This window comes from Dermacentor silvarum, chromosome 2 (assembly GCF_013339745.2).
Source record: "Dermacentor silvarum isolate Dsil-2018 chromosome 2, BIME_Dsil_1.4, whole genome shotgun sequence".
NCBI lineage: Eukaryota > Metazoa > Arthropoda > Arachnida > Ixodida > Ixodidae > Dermacentor > Dermacentor silvarum.
Genome location: NC_051155.1, coordinates 94,693,984 through 94,703,687, shown reverse-complemented (window position 1 = coordinate 94,703,687; position 9,704 = coordinate 94,693,984). Strand labels below are relative to the sequence as shown.

At 42.5% G+C, this 9,704-nt stretch overlaps 1 long non-coding RNA gene across 1 annotated transcript; it reads right to left on the bottom strand.

The window, feature by feature from the left end:
- Positions 1-366: 366 nt before the first annotated feature.
- On the bottom strand, positions 367-7,581 carry LOC125943097 (uncharacterized). Its single transcript, XR_007465548.1, has 3 exons — positions 7,045-7,581; positions 5,554-5,667; positions 367-1,704 (listed from the first exon to the last, which is right to left on the bottom strand). It is a non-coding gene; the product is annotated as an uncharacterized LOC125943097 (long non-coding RNA).
- Between the last annotated feature and the right edge of the window lie 2,123 nt (positions 7,582-9,704).

The following is a 9,704-nucleotide window of genomic DNA, read 5'->3' as shown; positions in this document are numbered from 1 at the left end:
CTCACCGATAACAAAACCTGCTGGGGTTAAGAACCTAGGGCAAGTAAGCCACTTTTACCATTTCATTCCGTGCATACAAAACTTGAAGAGGGGGAATCATGAAGGTGTGTTTCAGTGAAGCGCTCAAGAAGCCATGCCGGCACCTAATGCACAATAGCTTCAGATGGCAAGTCTCACGTTTAAGCGGCGCTGGTTACCCGAGCCAAGTGAAAAAAGGTTCCGAGCAAGTGAATGGTACAAACACCGACATAAAGAAAAGAAAGGTTGCTGTCATCCCCTACATACATAGTTTCTCCCACAGAATAAAGATTGCTGGAAGGTCTGATATCAACATAGTTTTTTCAGCTCCTAATAAATTGGGGGAGCCTGTGAAGGAAGACAAAGCCAGAAAGAATTGCGGATACTGCATGCGAAAATGAACATAAAAACAAATTCATTGATTGCATCACGTGTGTTTTATACGACATTCCTTTGAGTGTGGACGGTCCTACATTGGTCAAACTGGTAGATGTGTAAATGACAGGCTACGAGAACACAATAACAAAGTAAATACCTGGCTGCTGATGGTTTTCTTGCCCTTCATTGCCAAAGATGCAAGCGCAAACCTAGATTAAAAAAAAACAGTTATCATGAGTAGAAGCAGGTGGAAGATGATGCGATCTTTGTTCGCGTTAAACGTCTACATGTCTGTCAATCTATGTGGCTAAAAAACTGCATGCGTGTGGTTCCCGTTTTTTTTTAGTTCATGTTTACCGAGCTTTTACACGTGTTGTATGACGTTTTCAGGGTATATATAGTGATGAGAACTGGAAACGAATCTGTTGTTGAACGTTAGCGCTGGCTGTGCCTCAAATTTGCCTTTCTGTTGTCCTTGTCGTTCAGCTTGCGCTACAACAAAATAGAAGATATCATTGATTTCATTGTCAGGCTCGGGCACAAAATAAAATTTGTTCACCAAAATTAAGTGGTCACCAGGCATGTCTAGTTGAATTTATCTGAACATGCTCTACTGTCGGTGGTGAAGATGTTGCCAGTTTAAAGGGCTGCAAGAAGGCACTAGTTATGTTTTCTAGGGCAAGAAGGCAACAGAGTATGTTACCTAAGGCAAGTAGTCATAGGAATCCTGGATCAGTAGAAGAAAATTTAGAAAATAATAATTGGTTGGAACATATATGTCACACACTTCTGAGTCACCAAGCGCTTGTCTTTGTCTCCCTTTCTTGTGCCTGTGTATTTTTATTGCGCTAAGTTACTTGTTCATTTATGCACTATGATGACGAACTTGTTTTGGAAAACTTCAAATGTGTACCTGACGTTTGACTCCCTTTTGCATGTAAGTAAACATTATGAACTTGTCGCTGTGAACAGTCATCTCCATTTGCTGTACACTTGTGATATAGGGTTAACAGTATTTGAAGGTTTGTGCATTAAGGCAGGAGAGCAGCACTTGCTGGATGGCTCATCAATTAATTTGCAGAAAAATGCAGCAGTGTGCAACGATTGTATCACTAATGACCTTGAAAATCTTGTTAGTTATTCATTTGTAAATACCTGTTGTCAAACAGCCTGCTGACTAAAGGTCTGAACACGTTATACAGAATTATAGCAGGTACTACTACACGAAAGAAAACCTGTAATAGAACCTACCAAATACCGTATCAGTGTAGTGGCAGGTCAAATGGCTCCTCAATGCTTGTGTCCTTCCTGGGAGAAGGAAAGAAATGTTAAGCTTACACTGACAGCACCAAACCACACAAACGTAACTGCCACAGGACATGAGGAGTTGTAACTAGATACAGTCAACCTGCTTAACCATCTCATAGACATTCAACGACAGAATGTACCTTCATGGAGCCTCTAATCTATGAAATTCATGCTGTAATACAAACATGCTAGCAGACAGAATCAAAATTGCATGCATGGAAATTCTCAGGAAAACTATATTTCCTAGCTACCACAGTCCACTCCTTGTGAAGTACAAGTGACGGTCTAAGCTACAATCAGAAGGTGGAAAATTCGGGATCCTTTCTAGTAAACTAACCATATCTCTACCTGTACTCAGCAATACAAAGGTGAATCACAAGTACTATACTGATAAAGAAAAGTTCAGAACTGCTGCTAAGTGAGTGCTACAAATAAATGATTTCGAATTTATCTTTATGTAAGACTAGGCGTGTTAACTTTCTTTACATTACATGAAAATCACAGTCAGAAAAATATTGCATTCAGTCAATATTGTGATTTGCAAAACAGTAGTAAGAGGTTAAGCTTGGAGACCCTCAGGTGGTATGTTGCAATGTTTCGAGAAATTGTTTCAAGGAGCCTCTTTCCTTAACCCTTTCACATGCCAATTAGTTGTGTTGATTGAAAACTTAGCTTCACCGCATTTATTACATCTTCATATTCATAAAATGCTTACAGAAGTACAATAGATTAGGAGTTTTCAGTTCTTTAGTGAGTTTGTCAAGTTTATGGAATGTGCACTCCATGCAAAAACTCAGTGCAAGTACATCAGATTTGCAAACATCAACTATTTGATGTCTACCAGGCTTGAATAGCACCTATCCAGCCATTCGAAAATTAGGACTGGTGCAACACACTGTGAAAAACGATGAAAGAAGTGACATGCATACAATTACATACACCAAGCAAAGTACCCAACCATCTACCTGCATACTTCCTTTACTAAAACAATTTGCCTGTGTAATTCAAACATGCAGCACTATTTCAATTAGAAGAGTTTGAAGATGTACGGGACACATTTTAAATATCCTTACTTTAATCAATGCCATTGCTATTAATGCACTATCTTGGTGTATTGAATTGTGTGCATAGCGTCGGAAAGGATTAATCATATTCATGTAATCTTTACTGAAATTCAAGGCATAATACTCATATTTGTTTACAGTTTTGTGATGAGACAACACGACAGATGCGGGAGTTAAAAAAGCATCTTTATAAAATGCTGTAGAAAGCAAGTTGAAGCAAGTTTCTACAACCTCTCGCAATACCGAGCTATTTCCCATGAGTGTTCTAACAGTTCCTTGTAACATGATGCACTGTTTTCACAGACATAGCTTGAATCTTTGTATCTCAAGTTTTGGAAGCAACTTATGAATTGCTATAACAAGCAGATTTGAAGCCCCTACCCAGACTGCACAGCCACTTTAACACCACGTGTAATTAATTATGTCATCCATATGGCACAGTTTCCGATTATATTCCCAAGCATGAATCTTATAATTGCAAGTTATGTAAGAGTGTACCTATGCGATTACTTGGGGACAGCACGAAAAGACGGGAGAAGGCTAGACAACATGAATGCAGGCAAAGAATTTTGTTTAAAGACAAACACATATATACTAGGCTTGTTGTCCTGCGTAGTTGCAGCTGCTGGATAGCGGGATAATGTAAACAACCGCACAGTTGATGAACTGCTGTTCTGCCTTTTGCTACACTTTGCGTCAAGGCTAGATCCGAGTCACCCTTTTTGCACAATGTACCCCGATTGCTCGACGTGAAAAATAAAAGGAAAGTTCCAGCTTTCCCAACAGTCTCTTTGACATTATGACTGACCTTGTGAATATGATATAACAGTGGCCACCACACTTTAAGGAAATGTTAGACATGGGTTCAGAAGCTCTCCTCCACTTGGTGATGCCTCGATTTCTTGAGGACGCCTTTTGGTGTTCCTGTGATGAGCTTCACAGCGAAAGAGTGTGCCGATGCGGAAGGCAGAATACCCTCCTCCAAACATTGAGCATAGCTCCAGCATACATAACACTAACCAAAGAAAACCCTGCGGTCCAGATATGGAAGATCACTGTCTAGTGGTAGTTCTTCCCCGTACGTGAACTCATCTAGCACTGCAGAGAAGACAGGAAGAAAATCACTCTACCCATTTAGTAGCCTTACTTCACCTAATATAGAGGAGAAAGTTGCCAATGAAGCAAAATAACTTTACTACACTGGTGCCCACATTAGCTAGAGTTTTACGGTTACCTGACACGTGTTTTTGTCTGAGAAGTTACCACGCAAGGCTACTCAAGGAGTTCAGCCATTTTTTAATGTCTCCTCCACAGTGCCAGGTGTGCTCATGGAAGTAAAACTGCTGGAAGGCAAGCTCCAATATCTGGCTTGAAGGTTTTCTGTGGTGAGCATCGTGCCAGATCTATGCCCCACACTCAAAAGTGTCTTGGCCTTTCCTATTAGCACACTTGAACACTGAAGCGTGTTGTTGCTACAGGAACACAAGGGCACTACCACAAAGTGGAGGGGAGCTTCAAGACCCAAGTATGGTTGCTTTTAACAGTGTGTTCGCACTGCCTTTCGCCATGCGTTGCCAAGAAGCATTTAACGGAGCTGAACATAGGTGAAGTCTTCAGTCGGAGTACTTCAAGGAAGCCAAGGCCTATCACTGCTATACAATAGGTACACAAAGGAAGCTGTGAATTCAAGCAAATTGCTAGGGAGAGTTGGAACTACCTTTTTATTTTCAGGGCCAACAAACTGGTCAGGTACGAAAATGTCAACCGGACCAGGTCAAGACAAGAAGTTTGCATCAAGAAGTATGTGCTGGAGATCATAGGAAGTGCAGTTGGTGCTGTTTACAACATCCTACTGCCCTGCAGCAGCAATTATGTAGGACAAACAGGATGACGACACAAGGACTATCTTAGGAAACACGCACAGACCCTCGACACAAGATGGGGAAGCAACGTAGCTATTGATGCTGTTTTGTGCAGTTGTATATCAAGTTTTGAGCAATGAAGAATCCTCATGGCACATGTTCAAAACATACAAAACTCGCAGAATAGCCCCCACATATGCTAGTGTGTATACACTTAATCTTCTAGACAAATTAAGGTATTTCAGATGAACTGCTAGAGCGTTCTGAACTGGGCTGGTTGGTGCATGTGTAGGAAGGAACTGAATGGTGCCATAGACAGGATAAAGAGAATGTGTTGCTGTGCCCTTCACCTTCACTTCATTCTGGCAGTAGTGCTGTTCATTCCCTTCAAAATATTCATATATTTTGGTCATCTGACCACGTGACACAGCTGTGTGCTGAAGCTATATTTTACCTTGTTATGATACCTTCCAATGTCACACGCAAATCCATCGAGGCATCTTCACCTATTATAGTAAGCTGAGCAGTGGCTACACTTAGTTACCATGGAGCCCATGCATGACAGTGTTAGAGGTCAGTATGCAGGTGTTTTTGCATACTCATAGAGGCAAACTAAACGAAGAATTTTTATTGGTGCATGTTTTATCTGTTGCCTCATATCCCGAAATCTGGTGCTATTAGTGTTTTTTGAACACAACTCATGTGCAACCGAGACAAGTATGAAACAATCCCACTTTCAAGTCGACGTCCTCATGCTGAACCAATTGGTTGCCCCAGGAAGAACAAAACATCATTTATCTTTTGGATACATCTGCAAGAATTATTATACTTGTATAGGCATTGTCATTCAACCAACATTTGCAGTCAATGTCCATTAGGACTGCATATGCATGACTGATATACGATAGAATGGCACAGCTTACCAGAACAAATAGCACAATGCAAGACTGCATTACCACTGGTGTTGCAAGCAGGCCCCCCATGACTGAGAAACTGAATGCAAGGCGGCACACAGACATCCTTCACTGGTGCAACAGCTGCAAATGAAATACTGATATCAGTTACTTTCTGACCGGTCATCCAAAGCAAAGCATAAACATTTTTATATACAATTACACTATTGCATATAAGCTTGTCACTGAATTACTGTTATTGCTGTGAGATAGCTCACAGTATTTTATAAAGTGCTAATGGCCTCGTTTAACTTTTTGCAAAAAAAACTTTATGAAGCACTTTCTATTAGAAAAATGAGCTGACAAAAATCTTGCCCTGCATAACTTACAACACATGCACGCATTTTATAATTATTGCAATGATGCGTGTAAGCTGAAAATTATTCTATGCAACTCGAGACAGTAAGTGTGAACTTCCCTTCAACATCAGTGTTGACATATAGTTTGGTTTGTTTTTACACTTGTTAGGAATATATATAACTTTGGAATGTCCGTAATGCACGTTTGGCCACCACTATTCTATGCCAAGGTTAAGTTAAAAATTACTTTTCGCATGCATTTGTTTTACAATTACGGCCGCATATGGGCAGAACTTAAGCGGCAATCCTCCCTCCCAGAATACGTGATATGCTGACGTACTGCGTCAGAACGTTAATCGTCAGCCTGGTAGCGGTCAAAAAAAAAAAAAAACGAATACAGATTGCCAGGTAGAAAATAATCCATTTTCTTTGCAATGACTCTTAACGGGTATCACGCGGACAACTTTCAATTGCGATCGTGCACGATTGCTCGGGCTCTACTACAAACGAAAGGGCACCGTGTGACACCCGTGTTCCCTACCACTGCAGGTGGCACAAGGTTATGACAGTAACCACGCTCCACCGTCATTTGATTGTAATGAAGGGGCATGCACATCGAACATGCTCAATGAGGTCTTCATACATGAGCAATCTCCCAATCCCGGGCGTGAACACTGCGATTATGCACGCCCAGCCAAGGCACTGCGTCCGAAGCTTATAATAATGGCTAAAAATTTCACTGTGATGCAGTGCGTCACCGAATATTGGTAACATACCGTTGCACCGCGTCGAGAGAGATACTAACGGGTACAACGCCTTCACTTAATTTTGGAACGCCGAGAACACAGCACAACACAGTACTAACTGGAATGCTAACGTCCGTAAACCAGCGGCCACATTAGACGACAAAGGAGCTACTAGAGGCGTCAACGCCGCTAATATTGCCTACACGTCTCAGTTGTAGTGAGTATGCATTCAACACAGCAAATGAAACACCCCTTTATCACAGACTCGCAATGTCGCTTTGTCAATCCTCATGGCCAAGGAATCTCGTTAAAGAGCGTGCTCAGACAACACAATTGAGCCCATCACCGGCCATCGCGGAGCATTTCGCACGCGCGACGTGCACCAACAACGAAAAAAGGACACTTAAATCACTTACTTGTGTAACAATCCAGCGCCGATTCCTTCCTATTTAGTGTGAAATCACAAATGCGACAGGAACACCACCTCCACCGTCCGCCATTAGCGAGTACTCGTACAGTTGTTTGTGCTGGAGGAATCCAACCCAGCGTGTAGGCGCGATGAAGGGGTGGTAAGCAGCGCCACCGCTCAAACCCTACCTGCTTCTTTTTGTGTGTTTACTATGCTCGCACGCAAATAATGTTCAAACAGCGTTATCTATGGTGATATATGTAACTGGCAGTGAGAGTAGACAGTGTCTTTTCGTTATATTCTTTGCGTGTTCATTTTTCACTAGTAACATGTTCAGTTGCCCTCCTCATGAAATTACGGACGGCTCTCCGTATTTCAAAAACGGAGCTCACGTCCGTCTTTTTTACGTAGAATCCCGCCGTTTTTCATAAACGGAGCTCACGTCCGTCTTTTTTACGTAGAATCCCGCCGTTTTTCATAAAACAGAATGGTCTACGTAAATTTTACGTAGGTTTTTGCTGTGAAATTACGGAAATTTTTTACAGTGTACAATAGGAACGTATTATTCTGAATGCAGTGCAGATGAACCCCTTAGCTTAAAGTAATAACGTAGCCGCGTGACATGCAGATGAAATGCTACAGCGTTACCAGAAAAAAAAATTGACCGGCCTGTGATTCGAACCCGCAACCTTCTGATGTCGAGTAAGACATGCTACCGTATCGCCACCGAGTCGTGACGTAAGCTTCAAATCCACATCTTTGTCTTCGCTGCATGAAAGATGTGCTTATCTGAAATGTTCAATCGGTACGCATTAATTCTGAATGCAGTGCAGATGATGCCTTTAGCTTATCGCAATAATGTAGCCAAGTGAAATCCAGACGAAGGGTTTGTTGGGATGTCCGGGTCCCATGGCGGCGGACATGGTGGCAAAAGTCACGTCTGCGCATGCGCGTCAGGGGGGAGAGGGTAACTTTCCTCTCGCAGGGAGCGCAAGTGGGTAGCGAGCGGCCGCCCAGGCAGCACAACCAGGCTGGCCCCAGCACGGCAATATCACGGCAAACACCGGCACAAATATAGGCCCGAAACCGGCAGCGCTACCCGCGTCAAGAATGGCCCAGCGCGGCCATGCCACTAAAGGGCCTATTTCGGCCATTGTGTGGCAGCGCCAATACAGGCAGATAGCCGGCTCTGCCGTTCATTGCCATTCTAGTGTCCCACCTTGCCTACTGGCAGCGCCGGTATTGGTCAATAGCCGGCTCTGCCGCTCTTAGTTAATTTATTGTCCCGCATTACCCACTGGCATGGCCCTATTGGCAGATTGTGATGTATGTGGGCGATGCCGTTATTTCCTACGATTTTAAATTACGCAAATATTGCACGGTAGCTCGATGCAACATGCCATAATCTACTATAAAATCACCAAATAATATACACAATTTTTTTATTGGTCTTAAAATAGGTTGATACAGATTGTCGCTCGTATCCCCAATCCTGTGGGCCACCTATACGAAAGCTTTATTTATGACGCTACGGGGGGTTGAGCCGCTTCGGCGTAACGCTGCCTTCTGCAATAGTCGACGGCGCCTGGCAGCCACATTCTTATGAAGTCTTGCGCTTGGTTGATGTCGATGTCTGCGTCTCTCAGGCATCATCTGCATATAATACATATACTTTTATTATCGCAACACTGTCAGCAGTGCATAACATAAGCAAAAGGTACACAACTGAGAAATTAAATGCGTATCACCTGTTCCCACTCTGCATAGCCGCGTGTTAAACAGTCTCTTGCTTTTATTTCCATGCATGCTGTACGGCAGTTGAACTGCATGGCCCATGATGGCGTTCCTTATATTGAAGGCAATCTCCCACAGATATGATTTCTCCATTCAAACAAATTATTGAAGCTGGAAAAAAGAATCAGAAATACGAAAAAATTAGGTAGGAAATGCCGCTGCATCTAAATATGCGATTTTTGTTCTAACTAGGCAATTGTGATGAATTATGCCTTCATCACAAGACTTCTCGTAAGTGCTTATGGGTAGCTGTACTTAGCCTTTGGCAATGCGTAAGCTTTTAGAACAGAGGTAGCAAAGAAAGGGCGCTTTGTTTCATGATAAACACCTAAGCAAGCTGCAATACAACAGATTATACTCTTGCAGGAAGTTCTGAACACCAGTCAGCTCGCAGAATGTACTTACTGAGTAAGGAATTACGACAATCCAACTTTGGTCTTATTGAGTGTACCAGCCGAAATGTGCCGTGCTGCGCGTTGTCAAACAGACAGTGCGTTTCAGCTGACGCTGAAGCGGTGCAGCACCGTCTACGTACGTAGTAAAAAGTGGCCGTACATAATCTCTGTAAAAAAAAGAAAATACACGTATTAGGCAATGCACTTAGTTGAAACACTATACTTGAGAATAAAAGTAAGACAATTGTACTTACCTTGCGATAGTTGAGTTTATTTCGCAGTAAATGCAGTTGTCCAACGTTTATCTAGTTGTTCATGTTTCACCCAATAGCAATGTGGAACCAAGCTTGTAGTGGCGAAGGCCAAGCCGCTGGTACTGAACACGTTGCTGGACAATTTGATGCATGCTTCGCAAGCAAAACATGGTGAAAGAAATATGGGCTACGACAGCTCACAGGCAGAAGCAGAATGTGTACGG